Below are 17126 nucleotides of genomic sequence, written 5' to 3' on the forward strand. Positions count from 1 at the left end.
AAAGGAAGTGATTGTTATGCCCATGGCTGATAGTCGCTCTTTCTTCATTTCGGGTATTTCTGGTTTTACACCTTGAACCTGGAGTCTCAGGATGCCCTTGGTCGATTTCTCAAAAATAAGATATAAATCCATGTACATGCCTCTCCCAGGATCTAAAAAGAAAGAAAATCTCATTCATGTAGACCCCACCGCTCACCCCAAGCTAGCTCCACATTTGTGCAGCAAAAAAGACCCAGGATAATGGTGTCCAAAGCCAGAGTTCACCCTGGAGTAGCATTGCCCAAAGTCCAATCCCTACAACGCCGGTCGAGTGAGATATTAAAAAGCAGATAGTTCTATTCTTAAACACAGCTGGGTGCCTAAGGATTAAACAAAACGAAATCGTTCCCCTGACCCTGTAGTGTTATCCGAGGGTTTACTATAATATCGCCTGGCATTCGTCTCCAAGGGACGAGTTTGTGCCATTTTCAGAATTTGCTGGAACACACCCTTTTCTCCCTGAGCATCTCATAGGATTGATCCTACACAAGATACTCAGTTCCTATGCTTCCCGATGTGGCAGAAATTCTAGACGAACCAGTTCCTGGGAAGAAGTCTCTCCAGTTACAGAATCTTTGGGTCCCTGCTGAAAATACCACTATAGCTGTCTAGAGTCAGTCTTACCCTACCACCTAGAGGCCTCATAGAACTAATAGAAGCCGAGGTTAACCACGAAGAACTAATCTTGGGCAAAGTCTACTTCCTTCTTCCTATTCTCCATCCACAGAATGATTTGTATTCATGATTCACCCACTTCTTTTCCACATAACGCTACAGCTACTCCTCCTTCCCCACCTCTAGCCGCTGTCCACCTGACTATTCAAATCCCCACAGAAAGAAGAAACTGAGGTACAGCTCACCGCCCCCCCCAAGCTGCCTATTCACACGCATGCCCCTACCCGACTCAACTGAGGTCAGCAGTTACTGAAGGTTCAAGGAGTTCTGTCCTCCCCACCCCCTACACCCAGCAGTGCTCCCTAAAGTCGCTTTTCAGTTTGGGATTAATACAGTGCAACGAGAAAGTTGGCTGCTGTTAGTCCTGGGGGTGAAAGCTGCCATCACTACATAAAATCTCGGGAGTGAAGGCTTCAGTAAGCAAAGCAGGCTAATGAGTCCCGGCCCTCTGGTAAGAAGCAGCGGAAACGAGCTGCTGGGGAAAGCCAGTGTCCCACATAAATCCACGTGTTAGCGGGCCTGCCTGCTGGAGCAGCAGAGGCATGCAGGGAGAAGGCGGCGAGGCAGGGCCAGGACAGAGCATGGAGCTGGGAACGGTCCACAGAGACCCCCTAAACCCGCCCCTTCGTTTTGCACAGGGCGAGACAGAGGTCCGGAGAAGTAAACCTGCTGGTCCAAGGCCACCGCAGACGTTAGTGCTGAGCTAGGAGCTAGAGCTCTGGGTCAATCTTCCCAAAGCAAAACCCGGGGCAGCTCAGCCAAGCTATTTTGAATAAAAGCCTCTCTCTGGGTCTTGCAGACATGAACGTGTGCCTCTGAAATTTGGGGAGGGGAGCCGGTGATATCAGCAATGGAGCGAAAATTGGAAGGTGGAGACTATGTTTAATCTCTGCGCCTCTGTATCATCCTCTCTAAAGGCAGGGGGTGCACGGCACTGAAATGGAGAAATGATGCTAACGTTCTTACGAGGAAGTTGGAAGGATAATCTGTATTCCAGATTTTCCCATCGAGACTGGTAACTAAACCTGATTTAACACTTTAATTAGAGGGACTCGTTGTTGGAACACAGAACAGAGAGGAGCGGAGGAAGAATAAGAACTCTGAGCTCTATTCCTCCCTGGTCTAACTAAACAGAACACCGATCCTTTCAACACTCGAGGACCTGTCGAGCCCCCTCCTGGGCAGCAAAGACTCTCACCCAAAGAGGGAAGAGCACTTATTTGGTGGTCTTTACATTTAATATAATTCTCCTTTAGCCATGCAGCGCATGGGGAAGACAGCACCATGGGTAGACAGCCCAAACCCTAGCTAATGGGAAAGTTCCTTGGGGTCCCAAGGAGTCCCTCAGATTCCAGCATTCTGGAAACCTTGCCCTGGCTTCTGGCAGCTCTCCAAGCCCAGACACACAGGCTCTGCACACCGTGTTCCATGAGCATGCCATGTGTGAAGGGTGCTCCAGAGCCAGGGGAAGTGATAGCTCACAGGGAAGGAGTGCTCCAGGAGACTCCTTCTCAACGTCAGTTCTTATTTCCTGTCCTCCTGCAGGGCTGCCATTCAGATGATCTTCTCATCTCCGGCTTTTGGAAAAATACAGCCAGAAAAAAAAAAAAAAATGCTTCCTGCCAATCCGGCGTCCTCTCCACTCAGTTCCCAGCCCGCGTGGAACGTGAGACACATAATGTCACTCTGAGAAAGCCCCACCCCTCAGGACCTCGCACGCTCTGCTTGTTTGACCAGGGGAGAGCAAGGGCATCTTTATCTAGTGTGCCTTCTAGCTCTGTGCCTTAGGGACTCTAGGATCTAAGATTTGATGGCAAAACAAAATGGGACAGACCAACATTCCCCAGAGTACTTCGTCAACCAAAATCCATGCACGCTCTCAAACACATCAAACAGTTCCTCTGTGAGTATCTTTTCTTAACCCAGCAAATGTGACTCGGCAAAGCTGTTGGACAAAGGCCTCTGATGAAGAGCCACCAATCATGTTATGGCACTTTGCCCCCCGTGTCCCCGCTCCAGAACAAGTCTCCCCTTGACCTCTCTGAAAAGCTGCCAAATGCTTCTTTGTCAAGATTGTCCAAGAAAGGGAAGGACTGGGAAGGTGGGACAAACTGGGAGGATGCTAGAAGACCGTACAGACTGGGCAGAGGCTCGGCTGCCTCAACCCTTTTCTGGTGAGCAGGGACAGGCGATCTAAACCTTCATCCTTCCTCTCTGACACCTCCAGATTCCCCTTGGCCCACCTGAGCTTTCTCGGGCTCTATTCCCCCCAGAAACTGGCAGACCATCCTCTCTCAACCAAACCCTCATCAGCCACCCCTGGGCCTTATTTGTGCAATGGGGAAGGGAAACTGGCCCAGCAGGAAAGGGCATGATGTCTCTCCTTTTCTGCAAGACTCGAGATCCAAGTCCCCAGCCCACCCTAGGCAAGGAAACTAAGACAAGAGAGACTCATGGGGTGCCTGGGTGGCTCAGTCTGTTAAGCGACCAACTCTTGATTTCGGCTCAGGTCATGATCTCATGGTTTATGAGTCTGAGCCCCACATCAGGCTCCGTGCTGACAGTGCAGAGCCTGCTTGGGATTTTCTCTCTTGCCTCTCTCTCTGCCCCTCCCCAACTCATCCTCCCTCTCTCTCTCTCTCTCCCTCTCTCTCTCTTTCTCTCTCTCAATAAATAAATAAACTTTGAAGAGACTCAGATGTGGGGTTCTGATCCAGCCCCCAAGGTTAAGATACCTCTTCCTCAGAGAGAAGCCTGCTCTGCATGTACTGAGGCAGAGTGGTGACCCAGGGAGAGAAAATCCTAAACTGTACAACAGGTTCTCAACATAGTTCCTGGAAGCCTTCTAGAACATACCGCGAATTCCTCTTGGGTAATGTCACGAAAGAGCCAAGTTGTCACGGACTGCACACACCTCAGGTGCAATTCATCATCCCTTGGACCCAAGAGGCTGCATGGCGGGGCCATGCCCTCTGAGGGTCTGGACACCTCTGGCTGATTCCAACAGAGATACTCGGCCCCCGAGCCCCTCCCAGGATTGATCATCTACTCAGGCTTATTTCCAAGAGGAAAAATCACAAACCAGAGTTTCTTAGGGCTGAAGACAATCAAGAAACTGCCTCGATTCTCTCTTAGGGCCCCCAACAAGAGCCATGACTAAAAGATCCCCAGGAAGTCGACTTATAGTTCTTTTGAAATGCCGAAGAGATTGGTAACTCAGGCTTATTAACCTTGGGGAAAAGTCTCCAAAATGTCTACACAAAACCCCTCTACTTCTACTGCCACCAAAACCCACTTTCTCATATCCTCCAAAGCCTTCCTTGGCTCCCTAGTGCCCAGAGAAATTAATTCTAAACTCCTGGCACTCTACTGAAAGCCCTTTGTGACCTGTACCCAGTCTACAATCCTAAACTGAGTTCTCACTGAGCCTATTCATGCACTCCGTGCCCGAGCTGAGCCACGCCAGTCTGGTCATTAGTCCCCAAGCACACTCTGTAGTTGGACCCATGCCGTGCTTCTCCTCACGGGCTACACCAGCAGCAACACCACCACTACCTATCGGCTCTTCTCCTTTCTAAGCAGTCAGCTCAATTGCCGTGTTCCATAAAGCATTCCGAATTCACAACCCCCACTCTGTATTTCCATGGAGGAAACACCAGCTTAGAGAGCAAGTCAGGGCAGAGGCTCATTCAGCAATTCCTTCATGAACATCTACTGAGCCTCTAAAGGGTGCCAACCCCCCAGCACTTTGCTGAGAACTGCCACTCTACAAAACTAAGACACAGTTGCATGTTGGGGGGCTCACAGTCTGACAGGACAGTAAAATTCAAGAACAGAAATGCAGTACAACATAATGATCGCCCTAGGGGACATGGCAAAGATCGTGCTGGGGTAGAAGGGACACTGGGACAGATGATGCACTTGCTCAACAAATAAATTAATTCAGACCCAAGTGCCACCGAAGAAATATCAGCGACCACAAGAAAGGGCCTTGGGAATTATGTGTGGAAGGAGCCACACTAGTTAGAGACAAACCCAACAGAAATAGTGACTCTGCCCTGTCAGGAGGTCTTGGGGTGCTCACAGCATCTCCGTTAACAAAGCCTCCTCAGATGAAATCAGACTGGGGCTGACTCGGGGTGTAGGGGAAAAATCATAATGTAAATTAAGAACCTCCTTCCCCAAGTTCAACTCCACTCAATTACATTCCGCAAACATTTCTGGGGCCCTATTAGGAAGCCTTGTGAAGTCATTCCTGCATAAAACTAAGCTCAAACCTTGAAGATAGTCTTTAATGCCAGAAAGCCATAGTTATTCCCATGCAGGCTAGGAATCTTGTTCCTAGAAACTTCTTTAGCCCACTACACATGCCTTTTTGATTCTCAATTCCCCTCCACAAAACTGTCAACTCTGAGAAGGAAGGGACTGCACTGGCCAGATTCATTGCTTTCAGATTTTTAGCCCTGGAACTTCAGGTTTAAAGGAAATCTTACTTGGAAGCACCAGTGAGTGAAATGGAGCAAAGCGAGCTTTTTAAGAGGGCCAGAGCCTGTACCAATGTCCTGTGGCTGCTAGAACAAATCACCCACAAACTTAGTAGCTTGAAACAATGCAGATTTATTATTTTACAGCTCCCAAAGGTAGAAGGCCAACACAGGTCTCCCTGGGCTAAGATCAAGGTGTCAAGAGGGCCGTGCTGCTTCCCGGAGGCTCTAGGGGAGAATCTTTTTCCTTGCCTTTTCCAGCTTCTACAGGCTATGCATGTGGCCCCCTTTCTCCATCTGCTGGCGCACCTCATGCTGCATCCGTTCCCTTCAAGGCAGGCTTCCCGGGAGCATAGAGAGTTAAGGGCAGAAGAATCTGGATGGGACAGGAATGGAGATCTGTGATGGAATGACACCCTCAGAGAATAAAGGTCAATGGGAGAGAGCACATTTCAGAGAGGACCTCTTCACCCCTAATATTACTTTCTTGTTACACCCAGGCTGTTTGAAGACAGGATCTGTATTGTATTCATTTCTGGCTTCTTTTTTTTTTTCCTCTGGTCATACCTGTTTCGGGGCAAGCAGGCCAGAGTTATCACAGATCCACAGCTTTGGGAGCAGCCCTCAACCAACGACAGACAGGAGTTAATGGATAAATATGCCAACTTCTTTGCCCTTCTCTGTTCTCAGTGGGACAGTTTGAAGTCATGGTCTACACAGTCACCCAGGTGGACACATCCCGCATGAAATTGATCGGGCCCAGTTGCCGGCACCAGGAACCTACTGACTAACACAACTAGGGTGACAAACCTCTCCCAGTTTTCCTGAGACGTTCCCTGTTTAGCACTGGAAGTGCCATGTCCCAGGGAACCCCTCAGTTTTTGGCAAACAAGATGGTTGGTCATGTGAGCCAACCTCCTCACTAACCCAGCTTTCTTCCTTCCCTTCCCCACTTCGTTTTCACACTCCCTCCCCAGTGCTTCCTGATATTGCCTCCCAAATAAAGGACTTGTGTCCAAATCCTTCTCTCAGGCTCTGCTTCTGAGAACAGCCAAGCTAAGCCAAGGCTCACGGTTCAGTCTGCGTCTAACTGGCAGGGCTAATGCATCATGACCACACATGTCATGCGCCCCAAAACCCCAGGGGGCGCCATTCACGTTGACTACGATGAGAACCATCTCCCCGGGCAGATACGCTGCTGGCCTTACAACAACAGATACGCTGGCTGGGCCCCCTGTCAGGTTGTTCTAGGATGAAATTCTCTTTTCCCCACCTCCCACCACGTGGGAAAGAAAAGGCACCACATTACCAGAGAAAATCTTCCCATAAAGACGGAGCAGTTTTAATCCTCCCCTGCCCTTAGCCTCTTCGCCCCAGCCCTGCCCTGCCCTTTTCCAGATGTTCCCGTTTAGTCATGGTGGGAGCCGAGCAGCGGATGAACAGCATGACTGGGCCTGAACACCCTTCACCGTCGATTGAGCTGTGGCAGCTGGGCTTGCCCCCAGACGGGGAGGGCTCCGTGCAGACGGTGATTATGCATGGGAAACGGAGAGCCCTGGGGACCGACAGCCACGGCCGGTGCCTCTGCGATTCCCACTCAGCTTCGATTAGCAGCCCTGACGATGAGGAAGGGCTCTCTGAGCTCTGACATGCCTCCCGCAGACACCAGTGTGGCCTCACCTGGGGAGACAGCCCGCCCCCAGGGACGGAAGACTGCTCTAGCAGTGGACATCTGGACAGCCCTAATGAGGCCAGCCCGGGATGGGAGCTCAGCTAATTGCTCCGATAGGCCGTGATGTCTGGATTCCAGCTGCCACGTCTGGCGGCCCCGTTTGGACGTCTTGAGTTTACTGTGAGGTTGGGACTGAGAGACCCTTAGGAATGGGGGATGTCAGCCGGGGCTCATGCTGAAGCAATTAAGGGGACATTTGTTGCAGGTGAAGAATGGTGGGGTAGTAAAATAACAATATCACAGCTTGCTGACATCTTACCAGGAAATCTGTAGGCCCCGGCCAAGATGGACCATTCCAGAAATGCAGGGCGTATGGTGTGTGATTAAAGAGGGAGGGAGGGGAGACTGGGAAATGTGCTGGGTCCTGAACTGGGACCCTGGGTCCTCCAGATGCAGATTGACCACGCATCCCCCGTCCAGACCAGATTACCCTGACGCTCATGAAGGTTAAGCTCAGGCCCTCACTTACACAGGCCAGTTTCAAGGTCCTGGAAAGAATCCCAGAGATGGTTCACGTGGTAGACTTTTCTTTTCTTTTTTTTGAACAAAATTTGCAAAAGAAGGGTGTATGAACCATCATCAGTTAAGACCACTGTCTCTTTCCTTTCTGACTTCGTTGCAGTCACACATCCTCTGATATCAGGTGGTGTTGGTATTAGGAGGATTTAGCTAAAAGAGAATTGAATTTAGGGTACATTTAGTTTGGGGGTTAGTGGGATATTTTTGTGGTTCATAGTGTCCCCTGTCCTGCTGTAAGAATGGCTTCCAGAAACCCTCTTATTCACCCAGTGTCATGGCATAAAGGTGCCAGGCCAGAGGGCCTATGATGATATAAACGCATCCTATGGCACTAGAATTAGAAGTATCTGCACAATGTTGAAGAATTAAGGTTTGAAATATAAGGAGCCAGAAGCTAGGCTATGAAAAATGATTCTGTCATCAGAAGCATAGAATTGTAAGTGGAGGATCCAGTTCCCATCAGTCCCTAGGCAAAATGGAAGTACTCTCTTACATGGAGTACACTTGGAAACTCTATGTTTACAACTATAAAAATCTTCAGGGGTGCCTGGGTGGCTCAATCAGTTGAGCGACTCACTCTTGATTTCAGCTTAGGTCATGAAATCTCATGATCCGTGGGATAGAGCCCCACGTCAGGCTTGGGATTCTCTCTCCCTCTCTCTTTGCCCCTCCCCTCTCCAAATAAATAAACATTAAAAAAAAAACAACTATAAACATCTTACACAATAAAATTAGTTTTCATAGATTTCTATAAGAAATCAAGAGATTAGCCTGACATCCACAACTGAATTATAACAAAGGTTTTTGATTATTTCCAAAGCAGCCATTCATTAACAGAGATACATTTTAAATAAGGAGTAATGAATAGGCTCTTTTATCGTTAGGTAGTTCAATTTTAAAGAGAAGAAAATTATATGGACATATTAGAAAAAAGAGTCTCATTTCTTGCTGATTACCTTGGCATTAAAAAATAACAAAACTCATAAGATGCTACTACAAAAACACCATGAAAGGCAAATTGGTCAATGAGTGCAATCAGTTCAAGAGGCATTTAAAATTAGTCACTGCTCAAGAAAGCTTGACCAATACCAACAAAACAACACGATTGAAAAATGGGCAAAGACTTGAATAGACATTTCTCCAAAAAAAGATAATACAGATGGCCAATAAGCACATGAAAAGAGGCTCAACTTTGCTCATCATGAGGGAAAAAACAAATGTAAACCACACTGAGATACCACCTCATACCCATAGGATGGCTACTCTCAGATAGATGATAGACAGATGATAGATGATAGATAGATAGATAGATAGATAGATAACAAGCATCAGCAAGGATGTGCAAAAATTGGAACCCTTGTGTACCATTGGTGGAAATAGGTGCTATGAAAAATTTCAAGTTATAAATGGTGGTTCTTCAAAAAATTTAAAATAAATTAACATAGTATCTAGCGATTCATAGCAGCATCATTCACAATAGCCAATGGGTAGAGGCAACCCAACTGTCCATCAGTGGGTGAATGGGTAAAAAACGTGTGCTATATACATACGATGGAATATTATTCAGCCTTAAAGAGGGAAGAAATTCTGACACCTGCTACAACATGGATGAACCTTGAGAACATTAGGCTAAGTGAAATAAGCCAGTAACAGAAAGACAAATACTATATGATTTCACGTAGATGAGGTACAGAGTAGAGTCAGATTCACAGAGATGGAAAGTAGAATAATGGTTACCTGGGGCCTGGGGTGGCCGGGGAAGGAGAGTTGTTATTTAACGGATATAGAGTTTCAGTTTTGCAAGCCGAAATAAGTTCTGAAATCAGTTGCACAATAAGGTCATTGCATGTAACACTCTTGAGCGGTACACTTAAAAAATGGTTTAAGATGGTAAATTTTATGTTATCTGTGTTTTACCACAAATAGAATTTTTTAATCTCAACAAAGAAAGAAAACTTGAAATACCTTAAATCTTACAGCTCATATATGAGAGAAAAGTGATTGAGATCTTCCCAAATTTAGGATTTGAAAACCCTAAAACTTACACGGCATCACCAACAGCAAGTTATCAAACTGACAGAAAATGTACAAATGACCAATAATAAAGAAGTTAATTGTAATCACTGTAAAAAAAAAAAAAGACTACATTATCTTTGTTAAATTATTTTCTTTTTTTTTAATTTTTTTAATGTTTTATTTATTTTTGAGACAGAGAGAGACAGAGCATGAACAGGGGAGGGGCAGAGAAAGAGAGGGAGACACAGAATCCGAAACAGGCTCCAGGTTCTGAGCTGTCAGCACAGAGCCCGACGCGGGGCTCGAACCCACGGACCGCGAGATCATGACCTGAGCCGAAGTCGGACGCTCAACTGACTGAGCCACCCAGGTGCCCCAAATTGTTATTTTCTGGATACTGCGGCACTCATGGTATTTTATAAACATTTTTGGATGTGTAATGTGTTGTGATTTCTTTTCTTATTCCAACTAAATGTTCACTTGTGTATGGAATTTTGTATTATTTTTCTTAAAGAGGGTCCCCCAATCTGTACAAGCATAGAACCTGGCTATGCCCTTTCTTATGCCCGTCCCCCAACACAGCAATGATCTCAGGAAACTTGAGCTTTGGTCCATATTTCTACCTCCTAGAAATGAGGCCAGAGGAACTCCGTGGCTCTGTCATTTGCCTGTATGGTCTTGAGTCTGTCCAGTCACAACTTGAGTCTTAGTTCTCTATCTTAATATGGGGGGGAGATTCCTTGGCATTCCCTACTTTCCAAAAGTAAGACTAGGATCCACAAGAAATTACCATTAAACCAAAATCACCCTAGAGATACAGTCACAAAAGAAAGAATAAGCCACCAGTATTTCTTGAATGGTATACCTCATTTATCTGAATTTCCCCAAGGTGCCTTGTCCCACTGGATCCCCCCCACCTATGTTTGGGAGTAAGGATTGGCATGGGATGACAAAGGCCACAGGACAATAACTGAATACAAAGAAAATGTGGGGGCACCTTAACCTCAGTCAGTTAAGCAGATGACATGCAACTCTTGATGTCATCTCAGTTCATGTTTTCACAGCTCGTGAGTTCAAGCCCCACATCAGGTTCTGCACTGGTGGCGGGGAGCCTTCTTGGGATCTTGGGATTCTCTCTCTCTCTCTCTCTCTCTCTCATCCCTCTACCGCTCCTCTGCTCACACTCTCTATCTCAAAATAAATAAATAAGATTTAAAAAAAAAAAGAAAATGTGGAGGGAGCACAAGCTTACTTGGATCTGTTGAACAAGGAGATGCCCATTTGTTTTTTTTGTTTTTTTTTTTATTTTATTTTATTTTTAACGTTTATTTATTTTTGAGGCAGGGAGAGACAGAGCACGAACGGGGAGAGGGTCAGAGAGAGAGGGAGACACAGAATCCGAAACAGGCTCCAGGCTCTGAGCTGTCAGCACAGAGCCTGATGCGGGGCTCGAACTCACGAACCATGAGATCGTGACCTGAGCCGAAGTCGGACGCTTAACGGACTGAGCCACCCAGGGGCCCCAGGAGATGCCCATTTGGGATATAATAGACAAGGGAGACACCTGGGGGAACTTGATGGCCTACTGGTCTGGAGAAGGATTGAAAGAAAATCTAATTAAGAGTAATTAAGCTGAAACACCTCTCCAAGGTCTTTCTTCTTGGTAAATCAAAGCAATAGAATATGGACCCAGTAAATGATTTCAGAGTTCGAGTATAATATAAGTCAATGACCTTCAGGATAAAAGGAAAAAGTAGAGTGAAATTCATTCCTTCAAGACTGTTAGATTGGATACAGGGGAAAAGAACAAAAGTTGAATCAAGAATGATTCCTAGATTTCAGGCTCAGGCAACTAGATGGAAGGAAATGCTATTTATTGAGATAAAGAAGGCTGAGGGAGAAACAGGGTGGAGAGGACATCGAATTCCTTCTCATACAAGTTAAAGTTGAGAAATTTCTAAGACATTCAGATAGAGATGCCAAGTAGGTTGTTGGTTATCTAAATCTGGACCTCAGAGAAAATGTCTGGCTTCAGATTGTAATTGGGGAGTTAGCAGATTAATGGTAGTATTATTTAAATCCATGAGAATGGATAAGATCATCTGAGAGAGGACAAAGGAGGGGAGTGAGGGGAGGAGAACCCAGGATGGAAGAACCCAAGCATTTAGATGGCAAGCGAAGAAGCCAACAAGTCGGAAGTGGCCGGAGAGGCAAGAGAAGAACCAGGAGAGAGTGCATCATCTTAGAATCTAGGAGAAGAAAACGACTTAACAGGATGAAAGTGCTCCACTATGCCAAATGCTGCTGAGATACAAATCTAGCACAAATCTAATTTACTGCCTTCATGTTATCAGATGACCTATGTGAATACCGTCCAACAATACTGTCCGACCTCCTGGGAAAGGTCAAAGGAAGTTCTCCCCGTATCAGCAGGGAAGTCGGTCAGGAAAGTTTTTCTGACTCCAACTGAAGAGGAAGTCACAGAGCTGTCCAGAGAGTGGACGGGCACTAACACGTTTATCCCCGGGGCAGACAAGAGACCAGTGGAGTTGTAGCAAAGATAGATCTGCCCTAGAGTGGCTCCTAGTGTCAGTGCAAATGGCCAGGAAACTACATCGGAGAATCGGACATCCATCATCCGCTGCTCTCAAGCAGAGAAGGTCCATTCTGATCATTGATTACAGAAGTGAGCAAACATTCAGTGGACTGGGTCTTTCCTTTCACCTTCTCTTCCTGCTTTGCCAACACCAGTCGCATCCACTGGCTTTTTCACACGTCCCCATTCTCAGCGGAAAGAGGGGAATTGCTTGAGCCAGCTCGCACCAGCTCAGAGAGCTGCTTGTGTGCACCTCATCCAAACTCGTGGTTTCATGTCAGTAGCTTAAAATCGGCTCTGGTGGGAGTATTTAGCTCACAGAAATCAGCAGACATTACTAAGTAGGGTTCCCCCCATCACTCCTGGAAAGCCATTTGTTAAATATTTCCGGCACATTGTCCATTAGTGTTCTGCAACATGTGATATGATGGGCCGAGAGAGAAAAATGCTAAGGCCCAATACTTCGGGGAAACACAACTTACCTCTCTTGAGATTTCCGTGCACATTAACGACTCCTAGAAGTCTTTCTATAAAGAAATCTATTTATTTTTGTTCTAACAAAGAGTTTTCCAAACTTATTAAGCTATAGAATCCTCATTTTGGAGGATGTCTGTTACTGTCTCAAGTTCACGCTGCTGTGGACTTTTCTTTTTAAATAAAACTAAGTTGTTAGCATTGACATAGAGATAGAAATTGGCCATAACAGTTCTGCTGTTCATTCCCATGGCTATTTTGAGAGGTGTGCAGATGATGAATGTTTGCAGCCATTCTTGCGACTGCTGAAAGACACTTATTATTTATGACCTGAGTTCTGGATGGTGATTGCTGTCATTAATAATGATAGTGTAGCCCCAAGGCTGGGGAGGCAGCAGCCCTGGAGTCTCTCTGCTTAGCCTGACATTCCTGTGATACAGGAGTTAGGGCTGTAAAGCTCAAAGCACTTAGTACCAGCCCAGGGAGTGCTAGATTTCAAATTCTTGCCTCAGTCAAGAGCAAGCTCTTGGGGGCCCAGGACAGGGGTCTCACTCTAAATGTGGAAACCACCGCAGGCTAATAGATGGAAGCAGGGAGCTCCTGGGGACCTGGGGGAACAGAACAACTGTGTTCATTAAGAGAGCCAGGAAGCAGCCATGGGGGTCTTGTCTATCGACAACTTGGCAGGACACAAAGTATTTTACCAAAAGGAATCTCACAGCTGGAAGGAGCAGGTGCGGGCAGAGCAGAGCCAGTGCAAATGCTGGAGAGAGATTAAGGCAGGAAGGAAATTGGATTTTCCCAAGTTCCACAGGGGAGGAGTGCACCAGGAGGGGAAAAGCGGTAAGAGAAAGAGAAAGAAAGACGGAAACTGATTTAGAACTTGAAATAAATATCCTTCACCAGCAAAGGGGTTGTCGTGCTGCATTTTGACAATTTAACAGGCAAAAAGCCTCAGCATTAACTGAGTCCATGCCTTCAACAGAAAGGGAGATTATCAGTTGCTGAACAGGAAAAGCTGTAACTAAACAGACAATTTTCACATGCTTCATTCCCCCAGGAGCAGGACCTGGTGCCAGGAAAAATACTTCTCCCTGCTTACCCTCCCAGCCGCCAGTGTTCCCGTGTCTGGACACTGGGACATGATTCTGTCCCTGGCCCTGCAGCTCTTCAAGTGGCAGTCTGTCCCCAGGGCCAACTAAAAGGCCAGTACTAACCACTGACGAGCAGCGGGGCTTTCCTTCCAGGCAAGGGGAGAGTGGAAGGTGGCCACCACATTTCCAGAAAGCTGTGGGCTTCTGCTCCTCATCTCGTTAGGTTCAACTCGGGGCCACATTCCCTCCCCCGTTTCTCCTTCCTCCAACCATTTGAAGCAGTGTGTTACGCCTCTAGATTTGATTCACAAAACAAAAGAAAACAAAACCACACATACCAACAAACAACCAAGCAGAAATGAGAAGGTCAGTTAGATGCAATGGCACAACCAATTATATTTTACAAACCGATACAAGGTTATGAAATGTCGACAACAAAACCAAAAACCTGTGTTCGTTCCCGAAAAGGCAGCGTGCCTCACGCATGCGCTTGTGGATTTGCGCTCTGGCTGAGAACACAGCCCTCACGGGTAAGTGCCGATGGGCCTGGGTAATCCTTTAGCCGCCAGACGTTAGCCCCTCCAGATGTAACAACGCAGAAGGTTTTCAGAAGTGGGGCGCTTGCATTCAAGGGCAATGGCAATTACATTGGAAACTTCTCGTTACTATTTGGATTCCATCTTTTAGCAGCGACAGACCTTCTACAAAGTCATTCTCATATACGTTATTGTGTTTAGTTCTCAAAATAATCCCACGAGTCAGGTGATACGCTGATCCTTGTTTTCCAGTTAAGAAACTGAGGCTCAGAGAGCTTGAGGCAAGCTGAGCTCAGGTCACACAGCTGGTAAGTAGATCCGTGTGACTCTAAATCTCTTGCTCCTTCCTCTACCCCTTACCATAATCCTCTGGAAGGCAGAGATCGGCAGTGTGCTCTGTAGGGTTCCCCACACGGAGGCGTGGGCAGGCGACTGTTTAATTGAAGACAGAGGAAGCAGGTCACTTTTCCCACCACCCCTCATGTTGGTTCTTGGTGCCTATTCCCCAGCAGACCCCTATCTGCACTGTCCCCTCTTCTCTACATACACAATGTAACCTCAACTTCCAAACCCCTTCCAAAGACCAGATTGCTGAGTTTGCCGGACTGGCTTAAAACGTGCACAAATACCCAGCCCTGTCTGCTCTAGCAGCCCTGCCAGAGAGCACAGGGCCCCTTGGGCGGAAAGGTGGAAGAAAAGTTACTGGAAAAATTAAGGAGAGTGTACACAGCAAATATCTGTTGAACTGAATATTCCCCGAACAAGTCCACTGAACATATCACATCAGATAACTTTCTCTCTCAGGCTTCCAGCCAATTTTCGCACTCTTCTAACCCAAAGGTGGCTCAGTGGCCCAACCAGAAAAGAGATGCATTCAAATTCACCTGGGATACCTGAGGGAGGACCACATCTGGCCTCCTTAAGTTGCCCCACTGTCCCTGAACAACTTCTTGCATCCAGCCATTCCCTTGTCCCAGAATCTTCAATGGTTCCTCAAGGACCCTAGGATTAATTCCAGATTTATCTTCAGGGCATTTCACAACTCTTCGACCACTACTCATGCGCGGCATGCATAGATATCCTGGGTGGATGGATGGATGGGTGGGTGGATGGATGGACAGATGAATGTATGGACAAATGGATTTAATACTCAGTTTCCTGTTAGGACACTTCCTCTTTGTCAGTGAGGGAGCAGCACTCTTCTGCCTCTGGGACAAAGAATCTTATCCCTTTTTCCTTTACATCCCTTCCCCTAAGCATACACCCTTACTACTATTGACATATAAGTCTCTATTGTTTCTATGGCTCATAATCCAACCCATCAACCTCGAGGGAGCAGAGGGAAGGGCCACCCCCTGAAATGTGAACTATTCTGAAGCCCCAGGCTCTAAGACTTCTAGAATTAATGGACAATGTTGACTCAAGTAACCTCCTTCTCACACTTCCATTTCCTGGTTTGTGAAATTGAGGCCTTGAGATACAAATTAGAATTGGGACCCCAAAAGCCCCGTTTTGTTTGGGAATATGCAATATTCCCCAATTTCTTAGACATCAGCCATTTAGAGAATGCAGCTGCTGAAAAATACTTGGAAAATCCCCAAAGTATTTGCAAATTCAGGTTCCTTGAGTGTAGCCAGTGGATCATGACCCCTGCTTAAGGCTATGGGAGAAGCTGGGGGAGTCCAAACCAGGTAACTACTGAGAGGCATCCTAAGGGTGTCCAGGTAGATGGTCAAGGTCAAGGTCAAGCTCACCTCTGCTACCTGATGCTTCTGCAGCTGGAGCCATGTAGGGGAGGTAACCTCGGCAACCTGAGAGAGACACAGTCTTTCATCACTTCCCTCTGCCTTTCCTGACCCTTGGTATTGCTGGAACATAGTACACAGTCTCCTCCAAGGTCAAATTAACCTAACATTTCTCTTTCATCATCCTTAATCTCTTTAGTCATTCTAACAAGGCGTTCTGGGACCTATTTACTGCTCCCTAGTGAGCAGGAGTTGGATTTTTATTTCGTATGAATTGTGAATAAGAGCTGTATTTGTTATTACTTTTTATGAGCTCACACTCCTTCCCTGATGATAGTTGCTTAATGGGCCAGGGTTAAGAAGTAAGTGATTCTACAGATGCTCCCTTGCTTGCTCCTCAAACTTCTCCTCACCCACCCTCTACCCTATAATGCTTCCATCTGTGAAATAGGAGGGACTCTTACATGACCTCTCAACCATCCCAAGCTCAAAGGCAGTCGGTTCCCAGGCTCAGCCCAGTACTTTTCAAATGGACATATGAACATTGACCGAAAACAGAACACTGCACCCTGGATCTAATGGAAGCTGGTCTAGAGGCTCCATGAGGCCAAAGATAGGGCAGTGGGTGTTGGGAATCATAGGCTCGTATTCCATTAGAGCTTGTTTCCTGGTCCCGTGTGGTCTTAGATACGTCCTTCCCCTCTCTAGGCCTGTTTTCCTTCTGTACAAGAGGAAGAGCTGACTTATTCCCAATATCACTGAAAATTATAAAGCACCGCTGAAAAATTTACTGCCAGGAAATGTGAAAGAACATTATGAAGAAAAGCATACAGAATATCTAGTTAAATGGAAAATATTGTGTTTGTGTGAAGATATCAGTTGTCCCAGATTTACCTGCAAATGTAATGCAATGACAATTTTCAGGAAACTTGGCAAGATGATTCTAAAATTGATATGGAAGGACAAGTGCATAAGAACAATCGAGAAAATATCGAGTAAATGAAAACAGAGTACACAAAGGAAATTCTCCCCACTGGATAAAATTATTATAATACCCCAGTCATTTTTAAAGTACGGTATTAGCTCAGGAATAAGTGAAGAGATCAGCGCAACAGAATAGAAAGCCTACAAATCAACTGTGTGGTTGGAAGCATAATGGTCTTCCAAAGATGCCTTCCCCACCCTCACCGTGTCTTTATCTCCAGAGTCTGTGAAT

The 17126-nt window shown here is 46.4% G+C and overlaps 1 long non-coding RNA gene across 1 annotated transcript in view; it reads right to left on the reverse strand.

Moving 5' to 3' along the window:
* Positions 1 to 5311: 5311 nt before the first annotated feature.
* Positions 5312 to 17126, reverse strand: part of LOC147578670 (uncharacterized) — a 41610-nt gene continuing 29795 nt past the window's right edge. The window contains exons 2-3 of the long non-coding RNA XR_015254331.1: positions 7400 to 7599; positions 5312 to 5597 (exon numbers count right to left, since the gene is read on the reverse strand). This is a non-coding gene — a long non-coding RNA (uncharacterized LOC147578670). The remainder of the gene's footprint in view (positions 5598 to 7399; positions 7600 to 17126) is intronic.

This window comes from Puma concolor, chromosome C1, assembly GCF_028749965.1.
Source record: "Puma concolor isolate L17-30 chromosome C1, mPumCon1.1.hap2, whole genome shotgun sequence".
NCBI lineage: Eukaryota > Metazoa > Chordata > Mammalia > Carnivora > Felidae > Puma > Puma concolor.